This window comes from Mustela lutreola, chromosome 8 (assembly GCF_030435805.1).
Source record: "Mustela lutreola isolate mMusLut2 chromosome 8, mMusLut2.pri, whole genome shotgun sequence".
Classification (NCBI taxonomy): domain Eukaryota; kingdom Metazoa; phylum Chordata; class Mammalia; order Carnivora; family Mustelidae; genus Mustela; species Mustela lutreola.
In genome coordinates, this window is record NC_081297.1 from 110,318,504 (window position 1) to 110,335,742 (window position 17,239).

Sequence of the window (17,239 nt, forward strand, 5' to 3'; positions counted from 1 at the left end):
GGGTTTTGTTTTTTTATCCATTCTTATACCCTGTGTCTTTTGATTGGGGAATTTAAGCCATTTACATTCAGGTAACTATTGAGAGATATGAATTTAGTGCCATTGTATTGCCTGTAAGGTCACTGTCCCTTTCTGATCTACTACTTTTAGGGTCTCTCTTTGCTTAGAGAACCCCTTTCAATATTTCCCGTAGAGTTGGTTTGGTGTTTGCAAATTCTTTCAGTTTTTGTTTGTCCTGGAAGTTTTTTTTTTTAAACTCTCCTTCTATTTGCAACAATGGCCTAGCTGGATATAGTATTCTTGGCTGCATGTTTTTCTCGTTTAATGCTCTGAATATATCATGCGACTTCTTTCTGGCCTGCCAGGTCTCTGTGGATAAGTCTGCTGCCAATCTAATATTTTTACCATTGTATGTTACAGACTTCTTTTCCTGGGATGCTTTCAGTATTTTCTCTTTGTTGCTAAGGTTTGTAACTTTTATTTTTAGGTGACAGGGTGTGGACCTATTCTTGTTGATTTTGAGGGGGGTTCTCTGCACCTCCTGGATTTTGATGCTTGTTCCCTTTGCCATATTAAGGAAATTCTCTACAATAATTCTCTCCAATATACCTTCTGCTCCCCTTTCTCTTTCTTCTTCTGGAATCTCAATGATTCTAATGTTGTTTCATCTTATGCTGTCACTTATCTCTCAAATTCTCCCCTCTTGGTCCAGTAGCTGTTTGTCTATCTTTTGCTCAGCTTCTTTATTTTCTGTCATTTGGTCTTCTATATCACTAATTCTTTCTTCTGCCTCATTTATCCTAGCGGTAAGAGCCTTCATTTTTTTATTGCACCTCATTAATAGCTTTTTTGATTTCAACTTGGTTAGATTTTAGTTCTTTTATTTCTCCAGAAAGGGCTTTTATCTTTCCAGAGAGGGTTTCTCTAATATCTTCCATGCCTTTTTCGAGCCCACCTAGAACCTTGAGAATCGTCATTCTGAACTCTAGATCTGACATATTACCAGTGTCTGTATTGATTAGATCCCTAGTCTTTGGTACTGCCTCTTTTTCTTTCTTTTGTGGTGAGTTTTTCTGCCTTGTCATTTTGTCCGATAAGAGTATATGAAGGAGCAAATAAAATACTAAAAGTGTGGCAAAGACCCCAGGAAAATTCACTTTAACTAAATCAGAAGAGACCCCAAATCATTGAGGGGGAGAAAGGGGATAAAAAGAAGTTCAGAAAAAAAAATTAAAAAAATAAAACAAAAAAAGAATAAATGTAAAAAAGAATATATATATATATATATATATATATATATATATATATATATATATTAGACTGGTGACTAGAATAGGTTCACCCTCTTAATTTGGGGAGTATTTTGGTCTCTTAGAAGAAACTACCTCCCGGCGTCTGGGTGGCTCAGTGGGTTAAGCAGCTGCCTTCGGCTCAGGTCATGATCTCAGGGTCCTGGGATCGAGTCCCGCATCAGGCTCTCTGCTCAGCAGGGAGCCTGCTTCCTCCTCTCTCTCTCTCTCTCTCTACCTGCCTCTCTGCCTCCTTGTGATCTCTCTCTGTCAAATAAATAAATAAATAATCTTAAAAAAAAAAAAAAGAAGAAGAAGAAACTACCTCCCAAAATTTTAAAGAATGAGAAACATATATAAGGGTAAACACAATGGAATATGTCTATAAATTTGAAAAAAAAATTTTTAAATAAATTTCTAAAAAAGGAGTTGATAGAGTAAGTTGGTTAGGAGAATAAAGAAAAAGAAAATGGAAAGAATTTCTCAGGCTGGAGACTAGAACAAGCCTGGAGCTAGATTCAGGTATATTTTGATCTATTAGAAGAAGTTGTATCCCAATTTTTTTAGAAGAAAAAACCTTACGTGTATACAAAAAATAAAGTTACATACAATGAAGGATAAAATATGACTATAATAATGAAGATTCAAAAAAGATTATATTTTTATGAAAGGTATTAAGATAAACTAGTTTAAAAAAATTAAAAAAGGAAAGGATAAAAGTAAAAAAAAAATAGCAGAAGAAAAAGAAAAAAATAAAATAAAAAATTAAATAAACTGCAAGACTAAAGAATCATGGCAAGAAAGCCATGAGTTCCATTCTTTGCTTTCTCCTCCTCTGGAATTCCACTGTTCTCCTTGGTAAATGACCTTGGTCTTGGCTGGATTTCTTGTTGATCTTCTGGGGGAGGGGCCTGTTGTAGTGATTCTCAAGTGTCTTTGCCCGAGGCGGAATTGCACCGCCCTTACCAGGGGCCAGGCTAAATAATCTGCTCAGGTTCACTTTCTGGAGCTTTTGTTCCCTGAACACTTTCCATAGAGTTCCGGAGGACGGGAATGAAAATGGTGGCCTCCCAACCTCTGGCCCAGAGGAGCGGAGAGCTTGAGGCCCCACTCCTCAGTGCACCCTCAGAGAAAAGCACTCAATCACTCCTGTCTCCCTGGCCTCCAGCCCGCTCTGAGCTCACCCAGCCTGCGACCCGTTCAAGGTAACCCCAAGCTGAGAGCTCACTCCTCAGCTCTGTCTCTGTAGCCAGCTTCCCCGCTCTAATACCTGTGAGCTCTGTGACACACAGAGACCCCCGATCCTTCTGTGACCCTGTGGGACCTGAGGCCACGCTGACCCTGGGTGGACTTCACCCCAATTTAGCCTCTGGAACAATGTCCCACAGCAGAACAGACTTTTAAAAGTCCTGATTTAGTGCTCCATTTTTCCGCCGCTTGCCGGGAGCCAGCCCTTCCCCCCAGAATCTATCTTCCCATCACTTTGGATTCACTTCTCCGCCAGTCCTACCTTTCAGAAAGTGGACGATTTTTTGTTTCTACAATTGCTGCTCTTCTTCTCTTCAACCTCCTGTTGGATTTGTAGGTGTTTGCAATTGTTTAATAAGCTATCTAGCTGATCTCCTGATACCTGAGGTAGTCTCAGCCTGCTACTTCTTCGCCATCTTAACTCCTTCCAGCTTCTAGACTTTTAAAAAAAAAATCCATTGTATGGCTGTATTCTGAAATTAAAACTTTATTTTTGTATCTGTTTTTCGTTGCTTTGTTTTTGTTTTTGTTATTGTTCTTTGTTTTCCTTATTACTTATTTTCATACTTTCACTTGTAAGCTTTCCCATGCATTCTATTTTGGATGTCTTCTGTTGGTATATACAGGATATCTTAACCTAGCATATGTCACATAGCTTTAAGTCAACAACCAGTGGAATTAAAATGTGACCTATACCTTTCCAGTAACTAAAGATTAAATTAATTAAAACATTGTTTATGTTACAAAAGATTAAAAAAAAGTAAGCAAGAGGAATCATAAAACCCATTTTCAATAAAGGGGAAAGAAAGGATTCGTTATCTACCAATTATAGAATTGGGTATAATTTGAATATTTATTTAGTATAGAAGTTTTAATTACTTTTATATAGTTATAACTGTTATTTCATGCTTTTGGTTTTTTGTTTTTGCTGTTGCCTTGTAACTTATTTTGTGTTCTGATTTTTGCTATTTAAACTATATTTTGTGACCAAGACAAGAACATGAAGATCTTTTAGAATTATTCTGTAAAAAATAAAGATTTTTACATAGCGAACTGTATATTTGTTCAGTATAATTAATTGTGTTATTTTTCCATGTTATTTTCTGTCTTTTTAAAAATGTCAAAGACAGAAAAAGGCATATAAAAGTTTCCCACAAAAATTATATATATATACATATATATATATATTTTAAAGATTTTATTTATTTATTTTTAACAGACAGAAATCACAAGTAAGCAGAGAAGCAGGCAGAGAGAGAGGAAGGAAGCAGGCTTCCTGCTAAGCAGAGAGCCTGATGCGGAGCTCGATCCCAGGACCCTGGGATCATGACCTGAGCTGAAGGCAGAGGCTTAACCCACTGAACCACCCAGGCACCCCTATATTTTTGGTTTTTTTCTCCTTGTTTTGCAACTAGTTTCTGTTGTGTGTGTGCATATTTGGGACCACACTGTACAGTCTATTAAGGTTCATGATTTTTATATCTTTATATTAGACATTGTACCATTTGATTTTTAAATCCTGAATTACATAGTATTTTACTGCCCAAAATATTTTACCTATATTTATAACCAATTATACATGTAAAAGGTAAGGTATCATCTTTTATATTTTATGTAAAATGAGGAACTTATCCCACCTCTACCTGCTTTCATTCATTCAATCAAAAAGTACTTTTTGAATACCTATGATAATTCCCTAGGCACTGTTTAAGTTGTGAAAAACAAGAATAAACATCCCTACCATCTTGGAGCTTAATTCTAGTGAGGAGAGACAGATAATAAATAATAAGTAAATAAGTAAATGGTCATATTTTATTGAGTCAAAAAAGTACTTTTTTTTTTTTACTATTTAACATCTTTGAAATCAGGTTGGCTTTTGCAACTAATGATGTATCATGTCCAGTTGGCTGTGCTTTTGTGGGTAGAATATTTAAAAAATGGTGAGCATCATAATTAATGATGTCTCACATTGAATAAAATATTGTAGTATATGCAATGGTAATAAATGTTATGAGAACAAAGAAGGTAGAGAAGGGGGATGGACATTTCTAGAGAAGTGTTGCATTTTTCAGTAGGATGATCGGGAATTCCTTCCTGAGAAGGTGTCTTTTAAAAAAAAAATTTTTTTTTAAAGATTTTATTTATTTGACAGAGAGAAATCACAAGTAGACGGAGAGGCAGGCAGAGAGAGAGAGAAGGAAGCAGGCTCCCTGCTGAGCAGAGAGCCCGATGCGGGACTCGATCCCAGGACCCTGAGATCATGACCTGAGCCGAAGGCAGCGGCCTAACCCACTGAGCCACCCAGGCGTGCCCTAAAAAATTTTTTTTAAAAAATACATATAATGTATTATTTGTCTCAGGGGTACAGATGGTTCATCAATCTCACACAATTCATGGTACTCACCATAGTACATACCCTCCCCAATGTCCATCATTCAGCCACCCCATCCCTCCCACCCCACTCCCCTCCAGTAGCCATCAGTTTGTTTTCTGAGATTAGGAGTCTCTTATGGTTTGTCTCCTTCTCTAGTTTCATTTTTTTCCCTCCCTTCCCCTATGATCCTCTCTTTTGTTTCTCAAATTCCTCAGATCAGTGAGATCATATGATAATTGTCTTTCTCTGATTGACTTATTTCACTTAGCATAATACACTCTAGTTTCATCCATGTCATTGCAAATGGCAAGATTTGGGGGGTTTTGATGGCTGAATAGTATTCCATTGTATATATATACCACATCTTCTTTATCCATTCATCTTTTGATGGATCTCTAGGCTCTTTCCATAGTCTGGCTATTGTGGAATTGCTGCTATAAACATTCAGGTGCACGTGACCCTTCAGATCACTACATTTGTATCTTTAGGGTAAATACCCAAAGTAGTGTGATTGCTGAGTCATGGGTAGCTTTATTTTCAACCTTTTGAGGCACCTCCATATTGTTTTCCAGAGTGGTTGCCCCAGCTTGCATTCCCACCAATAGTGTAGGAAGGTTCCCCTTTCTCTGCATCCTCACCAACTCCTGTTGTTTCCTGAATGGTTAATTTTAGCCATTCTGACTGGTGTGAGGTGGTTTCTCACTGTGGTTTTGATTTGTATTTCCCTGCATTTCCTGAATGATATGAGCACTTTTTCATGTGTCTGTTGGCCATATGGATGTCTTCTTTGCAGAAATGTGTGTTCATGTTTTCTGTCCATTTCTTGATTGGATTATTTGTTCTTTGGTTGTTGAGTTTAAAAGTTCTTTATAGATTTTGGGTACTAGCCCTTCATCTCATATGTCATTTGCAAATATCGAGGAGGTGACTTCTGAGCAAAGACCTGAAGGAAATGAGAGAGTGAGTAGGACCACTGTGTACAGTTGTGCCAGTTGTACACTTCTTCACGTTTATGACTGCCATTCATATACATTATGTGAAAAACCTTACAGCCATATTCCATGTCTATGGGAGGGAGTCATGTGGATATCAAGGGGAAATGGTTTCTAGGCAAGAGTACATCATACACAAGCATATTGATGCTGCAGGGCCCCAGGAATATTCAAGACACAGGGTTTGTGTGGGGAACAGTAGTAGGGGATGTCAGAGAAGTAAGTAAGGGCCAGCCTTTACACGGTTCTATAGCCCCAAGTGGACTTTGACTTTTACCTTGAGTGTGATGGGAAACAATTTGAAGATGTGCAAAAGGCAACTGATAACATCTGACTTGCATTTTTAAAAGGACCACACTGACTACAGTGTTGAGAAGAGATTACAAAATGGGACAAAACAGGATATGATGAGGTGGGTTCATAGGCCTGTTGTAATAATCCAGGTGTGAGAGGAAGGTGCCTTGGTGGAGGGAGTGGCAAGTGGTCAGGGCCTGGGTATACTTGGGAAGTATGTAGGGCAAAGAGTATTTACTCATGGATTAAATATGGGGTGTGTCAAGGAGAAGTGTCAAGGTTGTTGCCAAGTTTTGAGGGCCTAAGCAATTGTTCTCACTTTCTGTTTATATAATCTAGGGTTTAAAACCCAAATTACACATAAAATTACTTTTAATAACATATTTTTGTAAAGTACTAGTACTGATATTTATATTGAGTTTTGTAACACAATTTATTGTGTTTATGTAGCACTAAGTTAAACTGGTTTTAGTTCCCATCTTTTTTTTTTAAGGTAAGCCCTTTTTAAAAATTATTTTTTAAATATTTTATTTATTTATTTGAGAGAGAGAGAGATAGAGAGAGGGCACAAGCAGGGAAGAGAGCGAGAAGCAGGCTTCCTGCGAGCAGGGAGCCCGATGCGGGGCTCCATCCCAGGACCCCAAGATCATGACCTGAGTGGAAGGTAGACACTTCATGGGCTGAGCCACTCAGGTGCTCCTCTTAATCTGTTTTATTATCGTTCTTGGTTTCTAGATTTTTAGCTGTTTTTTGAACTATCTCCATATCTGACTTCTGTCAGTAACATTCTATTCTGTATTTTGCTATTAACAATTTCTGGCTCAATATGCGATAGGATGTGTAGACAATGAGAGCAAGGACAATGACACTTTGATTTCCTCTGTCTATCCATATGGTTGAAAGATAGCTGTCTGATTTTAGATGGAAAAGTATCGTCTACTTAATTATAAGGAGGCGGCCCTGCCTTTTTCTGGGAGTATAACAGGGGTAGGTCACTGATTTGATCTTTCAGTCTGGTTCCATTGACCTTATAGTGAATAAATTTCCCTGATTCTAGAAGCAGAGTGATGACCAGGACAAGTTTTTGTATTTCTCTTTCTTCTTGTCTTCTTCTGTACTCTCACATAATCTAGTGGGGTAATGGTGCAGTGTGTGCCAAGGTTTGTTAGGCATTATTTCAAGCTGGAATTCAGAGGCTTTACCTTTATAACTAATTTAACAAGCTGCCTTAATTGAAGAAGGCACCAGCTGAGAATGACTTAACTTGTTAAAGGGACTTTATCTCCATTGGACTAGCGTTTTTATTTTTATCAAAATGACACTTTTATCTTTGTATACCATTATCCCATGGAGCATTTGGGGGAAATGATGCCTGTGTGACATCATATATAACACCTTACGCCTTTGTCCTAAGTAGGCGTTTGTGTTTCCTTGAGCAGAATTTGAAAGCAAAGTCATTCCCATCTATGCAAGACCACATCTTGATCCTGATGGAAGTGTGTTGCTTTCCCGTAGACCCAGAGAATTAAGAAGCTTATTCAGAAACGTAGGAGGTAACATTTGAACAATGTGGTAATATGATTTGTGGTCAACACCCGGTTCTGCCTCGCTTGTTCTGTGCCTTGTCATGTTGAGGTATATTTATGGAAAATGCCTATATCTGAGCTCCTTGAGCATTTAAGTGGAACAGCAAGAAACACTGGCTTTGCATGCTCCCTAGAATGCCATCTCTAAGAATAAAGCTTTTATAGAGTATATATAGGAACAGCCACTTCCTATATATTTCTGTATGCATTTTTTTCTTCCTAAATTATATATGGGAATGCAGTAAGTATTCTGGTGTGAGTCTTTAGAGACAAAATAATATTGTCCATTTTTAAATGTTGGACACATCTACTGCCAGCCCACCAGGAAGGCCTGAAAGCCTAGCCTCTGTCAGCAGAAGGAAAGAAGTGTTACCAACTGAAAGATAAATGGTCTTTGACTGAAAGGAGTTTTCCTTAGGATATTCTAGTCATCTTTTGTGAATTTTGCTTCATTGAACAATAAAACCAAAGCCTGCTTAAGCATGGCTTCATGATTCTGCAATGATGATTTTCTCTTATGGGTGGTTGTCAGTTGTCAACATGCCACTGCACTGTATTTTAATGTAAGTTAAGCATAATGGGATTACAAAATTGGTAGCTGTATACCTAGTATTGTTATTCCTGGAATAACTTGACTAACATTATCTGATGGTAATTACATATAATCCATGTTAACTTCACAAATAGCCACTCATCTAGAAGATATGAACTACTATTCATAGTATAGGAGAGAAAGTGGTAAAGGATAAAGTCAATTGATTTTTCTCTGTTCTTCCCCAGGAAGGGTTATGTGGTTGAAAACTTGGATGGGATGTGAAGGTCTGAGGCCATTCTGTGAAACTGTTCTCTTGGTTAAGCAATGTTATTAAAATACAAGTGTTATTCCTGTGCACCTTCCATGTTGAAGGCCCTCTTCTGTGTATTATAAGAACAAAAACAAACAACAAACAAATCTTAGAATAGTAGGAAAAAAGGTCATATTTTATACAAACCATAGTAGCAAATAATCAGATTCAATATGCATTGTAATTCCTACCTGGTTGCTAAAGAGGTTATTTTATTTTGTGGAATTGTGGGGACTAATGTTTTCTAGTCTTTATGCAGAATATGATTAATTTTCTCAAACAAAAACAAAAAAAACAAATATTAGTGTTATAAATCCTTCAATTGTTTTTATCTTTATTGTGTCCTATAAGCGATAGACATAATCTTTCTTAAGTGTCTTTAAGCCTCTATAACTTTTGGGAGATTAAAAATTTGTTAAATTTCAATTTTACATTTCAGATGTTTAAAGTTTGATAAGTAATTGGATTAATGAGAACACTGTGCTATTGGACACAGTGTGGCTTACTCTCTTTTGTCAATATGGGTCAAAATAGTTGTGGAAAGTGGCCAAATTAGGCTAGATCTTTTAAACAATAGAATTCATAAGAATAAACTGCATTTATTGCTGGGAAGCGTTGAGGTGAGGTACATGCTTAGAAAAAGAAGGTCACTCATTTCTCTTGTTCTTCGATCCTTGTCTCTTTTGGTGCTTTTTCTGGCTGTCATAGCCTAGTAACCTGCTCAGGTGGAGAAGCCCCAGCTGCCCAGCTGTGCTGAATAATCTCCAGAATTCATTCTCTATCTGTGGACAATGTGGAGCCTTTAGTTGGGAAAACCTAAACTACAAAGACACACTCACAAAGCAATCTTGCAGATCATTATTCACACTATAGAGGACTGGGGGTAGTGAAATTTACAAAGGGAGTTATTCTGAGAGTCCTGCAAAAAGCAATCTCCCATGTGCACTAAAACACAAATTGACTGCTACAATTTGTTTTTGAACAGAATTTTCAGCAGGACTTAGCAAGAAAGTAAGTAAATTGAATTCTTTCTAAGCATTTTTAGGAAACATATATTGACTGTCATTGAAGAGAACCTCAAAATTGTTATTCCTTATGATTTTATACCTTTCAGATCTTGGGCAGGAATTTTAAGTCCAGATATTAAATACTGATTAATATGCATTCCTCTGTTGACTTGCTTCCCTTATCATCAAAGGATGGGTTTTGATTCAGGAAAGTGATTGTTACAGCTTTTTAGTGGAATGACTTACTGGTTTATAATGTGAAAAGGAGAAACCTATAGAATATTGGATGGCTACTCTTACAAACATTACTAGCTCCTGTAAGATACTGCACCCCAAATCATCACTACCTTTATTTTTTGTGCTTATGGGCTTCTATATATATGCATGTGCTCATGCACACACTTGCATACACATAAACACACACACTTCATGTGTGTTATTAGAGCGGGGATTAAAATGCTGCATTTCCTCAGTTAAAAAAGGTAAGGGTATGGAATTTTCATTTCTAAAACTTTAATATCGACATCAGTGAAGTATGCACATGGGAATGTGAGCTATAGAATTAGGTCTTTTAATAGCAGTTGCTGGATTGGAATGCTTTCTAAAGGCAGGTTCAAATCTTCAAGGGAAAAGAAGATGTTTACCTTATGAAGCTAAGGCATAGAAGCTCAGTTGGAGACTGTTCATTGCACAAATAAATGCTAATGTAATGGAATGTTATTTGCATCAGTCTATTCCTAAATACATTAATTTTCTCTTTTGCTATTCCAAATGTTCAATTAAATTCTTCAGTCTCCCCCACCCCTCACCCCCCACCAGGAGCATAACTTGAACAGAGATTTAGTTCCATCTGAAATAAGACTATTAACCTGTTATTTCTTGGACTGCATTTGTATATTTTATATACCAGCTTTAAAGTGATTTAATAATGAATTTGCAAATCACAACATAAAGTAATACTATTAATGCACTGAAATATGTGGTTAAATGAGTGCTGATTTTTAAACCAGAATTATCTTTTAATTATCTTTCAATTTTGTTTTTTCTAACTATAAACTTTTACAACACATTTTTATTCTGTATCTATTTTCTTATTTATTTATGCTACTAAAAAGAAACTGCACTAAATGAAAAAAAAATGGATTTAACATAAAGACACAGGTAGGACTATGCAAATTGTAGATATCATAAGACAGCATAAATATGTATCTCTTTTATAGAGCTAATGGCAGGAAGTTGAGATTTTATTATGGTTTTATTTTATAAATTAATGGACATTGTTATCATTTGAATAGTACTTTGGAGAATGCTTACCATTTTTTTTGAAATGTTTGTTTTCTACAATATGTTCTATATTGAGAATTAACAGATTTATATGGCACTAAAGAAGTAAAAAAAAATAATGTAACGAAGAGCCATCTATCATTGAAATAAACTCTCCTTTTTTGAGAGCTTATACTAGAAAATCTGAGACAATAAACCCAAATTTATTATAGAAATGATGAGTTATTGTTTTTATGGCATCAAAATCAAAGGCCAAGAAGGGACAGTTTAAGGCCATCAAACTCAGGGCCACTGCCCCCTATGCCTGCCCTGTGTAGACAGCTGGTGAACCCAGTTTCTTTCTTTAGACATTGATGAAGGAGTTTCAGTATTTTATATAGGAATTGATGATGCTCAATGCAACCATATGATTCTTATTTATAAACAAAGTTAAATACCTTCTTATAATTTAGCTGTGGAAGATAAATTTTTAACAGTAAAGTCTGTAATTATATGTATGTTATTATTTGAAGCAAAAATACCTATAAAGATTAAAATCCTCAGAAACATATTACATGTGATTTATAAACCTTGCTTGGATTCTGATACAAACAGGTCTAAAAGGAAACCTTTGAGATACAGAAAAAGTTAAACATAAGTTAGAATATAGTGAGTATGAAGAGTTTTTATTAATTTCATTGGGTGTAATAATAAAATAGTGATTTTTTTTTTAAATCTTTTCTGTTAGAGTTAAATACTGATGTATTCCTAGAAGAAATGATGTGGTGTTTGGGATTTGCTTTAAAATAATCCAGAAAAAAAAAAAAATTGGAAAGAGGTTGAGAAGGAAGAAAGGAGAAAGCTGTTGGTTCTCAAAGTTAAGCAGAAACATTTGAAATCTTCCATAATAAAAAGTTGGAGGAGGCACCTGGGTGGCTCAGAGGGTTAAGCCTCTGCCTTCGGCTCAGGTCATGGTCCTGGGGTCCTGGGATCCAGTCCTACATCAGGCTCCATGCTTGATGGGAGCCTGCCTCTTTCTCTCCTTCTGCCTGCCATTTCCTCTGTTTGTGCTCTCTTTCTCTGTCAAATAAATAAATAAAATCTTAAAAAAAAAAAGTTGGAGGAAAAAAGCACTCACGTCAGAATGTGCAAATTGAAGGGAGTATTATCTTAAAAGTAGTCATCTTAGAAGGTTGTATACTTACTAAATACTTATTCCAATAGTAACAAACTAGTTAAAATAACTCTGAAACACATCTTTTGAAAGTGTGCTCATGGCAGTAGAATTCTCAGCATGGGGACCACATGGCCCATGTCAGTGTTTCTGTTTCAGGGAGAACAAGGCAGAGTGGAGAGTCCTTTGTTAGCAAACATGCTGTATCCAAAGGTAAGAGGAAAAGTTTAAGTCAGGGTCTGTTTGGAAAAGAGGTAGTTCAAACATTGGAGAAATTATTGCTGACTCTGAGTTAAAAAAAAAAACCAGAGGGGGAATCAAGTTCAGGATTCAAAAAATCTATGAGTTGGGAGTAGGGTGGAGATTGAGATAAAGTTGAGAAAGACTGTTAAACTCAACCAAGCTAAGTAACCTAGTGTTACTAGATGATCATGAACGCCAGTAGGGTGACTATTGCTCCATTAGGTGTGCTGGGGGTGGGCCGGGGATCAACAGAGGAGCCAGCATAGGAAAATAAGGCACACTCACTCACTTTGGAGCTCAGGGCGTATCACCCAGTTTGGTCATCTACTTCTAATCACTGAACTTAGCTCTGAATGACTTTTGTCTATTTTCACAAATTAGATAAATCCTGAAGAGATGAAGCTTTGCCAGTTGGGACAATACTCAAAAGAGTACATCCCAGGGTCTGAAGGCCATTCCAAAATGAGGGTTTGTGAAAGACTGGGAAAGAGAATCCTTGCACTAAGCATACAGCTTCCTTTCTGAACAGGAAGGGGTGTGTGTGTGTGTGTATGAGAGCGAGTGAGAGTGAGAAGGGGTGGGGGACCTTTACTTCTTTGTTTTTGAACAGCTGGAGAGTTCTATCTTTGTTCTTAAAACACTTGACTCTGTCATCAGTTGATGTGAGAAGCAGCACTATCTCACCTAAAAGCTTGCTGTATTCATTCATTCAATGTCATCTGCTTTGCCATATACCGCAGCATGAGAACATCGCTGTACCTGATATTTGCAAACACTTAGAATAAATATGGTCTCTTCCTTTCCTTCCCTAGGGACCTCTGACCCCCTAGCCAGGCACAGAGGAGGGTGCAGCTGTCCAACACAAAGCTTATGCTGACACACATCTCCATTCACACATTAGGCAGATGAACAAGAACCGTTGTGACTGCAGTCTAGACAAATTGTTGAGAAGGTGCCCTTGATCCTGCAGGTCCCTTTTGCGTCGCCACCTCTATGAACTGGTGTCAGCTTTGCTAGTGACACTACCTTAGGGAGAAGAGGGAGGAAGACATTATTAGCAAATGTTGCTTCTTCTTTTCTTCTTTGTAGTTCTCACAGTCCTATTGTACACCTGACATCTGACACAATGAATGCATTATCAAATCATTAGTCCCCATCAAATGCGGGGAGACTGTGTCTTCTGTCAGTCAGTGCCATATAGATCCAGAGGAGAAGCAGTTAAGTGTTAATGGATTTGCTTTAGGCATTTTACAACCTATTGGTCCTAATTAAACTGAAAAAGGGTTGCTATAGACAACCTAAAAATTGAAATAATGCATTTATTCTGGTATATTCTTCCTAAACATGTCAGCAAGAACTTAAAAAATAAAAAGTAGAGAGATATTGCAAAAGAGTAGAGAAATAAAGCAAAAATTTTGCTTTTCAAAACATAGAGTCTGAACCTGAGTTATTACGTACAGTTGATGTGGCTTAGCAAATCTTAAAATGGTACCCTGACTGTAACATATTCAAGAAGCTTATAGCAAGTATCCCCTAAACATGTGGTTGTGAAAGAAATTTGAATTGATCATGAGAAAAACACAAAGTTAAATTGTAGAAAAGCACAGATTCTCCAAACAAGGAACAGGGTTGGGATCTGAACCCAGCATGGGTCCTAGTAGTGTTAAGCCTGAAGAAGTAAGAGCAGAGGGGTCACTTACTATATGAACTTTAATGAGCTATCTTGTGGCAGCAACAGTGGAGGTCCTTTGAAGTGCCCAGAACCCTCAGAAGACACCATTTGGAGAGACATACAGACATTTGCAATAATCAATAGGAACAGTGGCAAAAGCATTAATTAAAGCTGCCGCAGTTTCTCACAATCCAATGAGGTTGAGATTTCAGATAATTGTAGTACAGTTAATGGAATAAGGAAACCAAAGCTCTTTGTCTCGTATGCAGGCCAATTTTACATGCACAATCAAATTTTACTTCTTATGTTCCCTAACAGCTGCTCTAAATCCACTGAGGATCCAGAAGTCATGATATAATATTAGTAAGAAAATTAGAGCAGTAGCAAATCACAAGTTGCTTTCTGAGCACCACAGTAGGAGGTCAGTTCATATTAAATATCCACAGCCTGTGTGCACACACTCCTATTTCCTAGGAGACTCTAAGCAAAATACAGCCTTCAGGGATACACACTTAGTAGCTTTTGCATAACAATAACTAAGATGCTGATTCCAGCTAATGAAATTCTGATGCTGAAGGAGGGCCCCCAAGGCTCAGAACAAAGGCCTCAAGGAAAATAGGGATAAACTCCTTATTTAGGAAGTAAATAGCCAATCTCCTTTCTTTATTCTTTTAACATATATTTATTGCAGACTTTCTTCCTATTGGTTTGGATAGGCCCTGGAGGTTTCCTAGTGTTGAAATCAGACTCTTGCCCTGACCTCAAGGAGTTTAAACCTAGAGGGAGACAGATTTCAATGAAACATTCACATAAATAAATGTATATTTACAAACTGTGAAAATGCTTTGAAGTAAAGGTACCTGGTGCTGTAAAACTGTCTAACAGAAAGACATTGACCTTGACCATGGAGGGGGAACAGGGAATATGAGGGATGACGAGGAATTCTAGAAGACAAATTCAAGACAGCTTGTTTGAAGGAAAACTATGTGCAAAGAGGCTGTGGCCTGAAGGGGCATAATACTTTAAGAAATTAGGAGAAACAAGTCATTTTGTGGGCAGAGTACAAAGAGCAAGATGTGAAGTGAGGTGGAGACACATAGGCAGACATTAGACCACGTAAGCCACGAGAATTTTTTTAGCCTGTAAAGCAATGGAAAACCATGGAAATTTAGGTAGACAGCTGTCATGAGCCTTTCAAAGATACCACTCTGGATAAAGTGTGAAGAATGAATGGAAGAAGTCAAGAAGATTGCTATAGACAGTGGCTCAAGAAAGAGGATGGCAGTTTGGACAAGGATGATAATGAAGTACATGGAGAGCCATGAACAACTCATGGAGAGATTGAGGACGTGAAATAGACAGGAATTAAAGTTTTAGATAGGGGCGATAGTAAATGAGAGGGAGATGTTGAAGATGAATCCCAGATTCTGACCTTCCTAATATGACGGACAGGGCATGATTCCTCTGAATAGAAAACCCTGGAAAAATGTTACAAGTTCACAAGTTTATTACAAGTACATTGAATTTGGGGATAACTGATGCACTTAAGTGGAGATTTTTGATTCCTGTTGGTTATTTGGGTATGTAAATTTGTGTGTCATTGATATGAAGCTGGTAATCAAAGTTACGAATGTGCGTGAGATCATCAATAGAAAAAGGAGAAAGTAAAAAAAAAATACAGCTATGACTAAGTCTAGAGGAATTGTAGTATTTAATACAGTGTCTCTCAAAATATGACTCCCAGACCAGCAGTATCAGAATCACTTGGGAATCTACTGGAAATGCAAACAGATGTACTGAATCAAAAACTCTGGGTTCAGAACACGCCCCAAAATTTGTCCTCACATGTTTCTGATGCATGTTCAAGTTTCAGAACCACTAATAATGGAGGGGGGACGGAGACAAGTCTGTAAAGATTATTGAGATTGAATTGCTTGCCAAATGCTTACACAAAAACCAAGAAAGTCATTAGTTATTAGGAAAAGGGAGGAAAATAATTCAAGGAGAAGATCAAGGTCAATAGAATCAAATGTAGTTGAAAGATCAAGTGACTTTAGAGTCACTTTTGACTTTAGAGAAAGCTATTTCCGTTAAGGATTGGGATGAAAATCTACCAGAGGGATTTTGAAGAATGAGTGAGAGGGGAAGAAAAGGCATAAGTATAGACAACTCTTTTTTTTTTTTTTAAGATTTTATTTATTTATTTGACAGACAGAGTAGACAGAGAGGCAGACAAGCAGGCAGAGAGAGAGAGGAGGAAGCAGGCTCCCTGCTGCGCAGAGAGCCCGATGCGGGGCTCAATCCCAGGACCCTGAGATCATGACCCAAGCCAAAGGCAGAGGCTTAACCCACTGAGCCACCCAGGTGCCCCTAGACAACTCTTTCTAAAACTTTGAATACATTGAATCTGGAGGAGAGAGAGGAGATGTTTTAAAATATTAGTGTCATATTTTAGTGCTGATTGAAAAGATCAGCTTGAGGGAGAATGCAGAGGGGACAAGTATAGTAAATCAGCAGTGAAGGTTCTTGGGAAGGCAAGGGGTATGGGTTGCAAAGCCCGGATGGAGACTATATTTAGGGCAACTTTCTTATAGCTTAAGGATGAGTAGAGGACTCTGTCTTATACCATTCCTCTTGCTTACTGTGCTCAAGCAACATGGACTTTTTTGTTGTTTCTGAACATGTAACAGATTTGTCCTTCAGGCATAGCTCAAATGCCACCACCTCAGTGAAGTTTTCCTTGACACTGTATCTCATATTGTCACCCTCTATTCCCATCCTCGATCACAGCCTAATCCATTACCCTATCTCTTATTCTTCACAGTACTTTTCCATCTCTGGAGGTATCTTAGGTATTTGCCCACTGTCAGGCAGCTCCACGGGAAGAAAGACTTGGCCCTGTTCACAAGTATAGCTCTAGGGTTTAGCACAGTACCTGGAGTATGGTGGGCATTCTATAAACATATCTTGAAAGAAAGAATAAGAGAAGGGGTGCAGATATATCTATCTGTTTGTACATTTTATAGAGGGATATAGAAGGGTTTCTATCCATTAGATTTTATTTTCTCTCCAAGTAATGCCAGGAGAAATTGGATGAGTGGAGGACTTTGATTGAGGATATTGATTTGCTGAAGAGTGGGAGATGTCAGCTGGTCCAGGAGGTGGGAGGGTGGAAAGACTATATAATCCAGAAAGAATTCCAGGTGGTATTGAGAATCAGTTTGTGGATAATAACCATGGACTTAGAATGGC

General features: G+C 37.5%; 1 long non-coding RNA gene across 1 annotated transcript in view; it reads left to right on the forward strand.

Moving 5' to 3' along the window:
• The first annotated feature begins 2,182 nt into the window (after positions 1-2,182).
• Positions 2,183-17,239, forward strand: part of LOC131839203 (uncharacterized) — a 38,918-nt gene continuing 23,861 nt past the window's right edge. The window contains exon 1 of the long non-coding RNA XR_009356857.1: positions 2,183-2,494. This is a non-coding gene — a long non-coding RNA (uncharacterized LOC131839203). The remainder of the gene's footprint in view (positions 2,495-17,239) is intronic.